General features: G+C 29.7%; 1 long non-coding RNA gene across 1 annotated transcript in view; it reads left to right on the forward strand.

The window, feature by feature from the left end:
• Positions 1-817, forward strand: part of LOC111086228 — an 18,001-nt gene extending 17,184 nt beyond the window's left edge. Inside the window, exon 3 of the long non-coding RNA XR_002610964.1 lies at positions 723-817. This is a non-coding gene — a long non-coding RNA (uncharacterized LOC111086228). The remainder of the gene's footprint in view (positions 1-722) is intronic.
• The last annotated feature ends 219 nt before the right edge of the window (positions 818-1,036 follow it).

The following is a 1,036-nucleotide window of genomic DNA, read 5'->3' on the forward strand; positions in this document are numbered from 1 at the left end:
ATTAAATTTTGTTCACATGTTTTAGTGTGAAAGATTGTATGGTTTAAAGTTACCTATTAAATTTTGTTCACATGCTTTAGTGTGAAAGATTGTATGGTTTAAAGTTACCTATTAAGTTTTGTTCACGTGTTTAAGTGTGAAAGATTGTATGCCTTAAAGTTACCTATTAAATTTTGTTCACATGCTTTAGTGTGAAAGATTGTATGGTTTAAAGTTACCTATTAAGATTTGTTCTCGTGTTTGAGTGTGAAAGATTGTATGGTTTAAAGTTACCAATTAAGTTTTGTTCACGTGTTTGAGTGTGAATAATTGTATGCCTTAAAGTTACCTATTAAATTTTGTTCACGTGTTTGAGTGTGAAAGATTGCATGGCTTAAAGTTTTGTTCATGTGTTTTTTTGTCTGGTTTAAAGATATCCTGGTGTTGTTCATTTGTTATAATATGAAAGATTGTCAAGTTTGAAAGTATCCCAGGTTTATGTGTTTTATTCTGAAATTTTAATCTGGTTTAATGGTGTTGTAGATTTATTTTTTTTTCATTTCTTACATGTGAAAGGCTGTTTGAAGGTATCCTACATTTACTTTTGTGAATATATTGAAGGTGTACTGTTTTCGTATATGTTTTTAATGTAATTGATGGCCCGTATTGAAATTGTGTTTTTTGAATTTGCAATCAATGGAGAGTTTCATTTTAAAATAAATTTACTGTATTATTATAATTAGCCTGCGTGAAGATAGTGTTAACAACATGAAGAACATACGGAAAGAAAACAAACTCTACTCATACAAAGAGCAGTTGGAAGAATTAGAGTTACGGAGGGTGAGAACGTACTGTTTAATTATTGCTAAACTTATCTCGATTCATTTGTATACGTAAAGATTAAGGTTTTTGTTATCATCATGTTGAACCATCGCTTTGCTTGTAAGAAGTGGGAGAACACCAAAAAATCCTTTAGACATCTGTGAACATAAGAACAAAAACACAGTTTTTGTAAAGAGAACATCACCATATTAAGACTAACAGAAGATAAATCAAA

The sequence above is a fragment of the Limulus polyphemus genome, unplaced genomic scaffold (assembly GCF_000517525.1).
Source record: "Limulus polyphemus unplaced genomic scaffold, Limulus_polyphemus-2.1.2 Scaffold937, whole genome shotgun sequence".
Classification (NCBI taxonomy): Eukaryota; Metazoa; Arthropoda; class Merostomata; order Xiphosura; family Limulidae; genus Limulus; species Limulus polyphemus.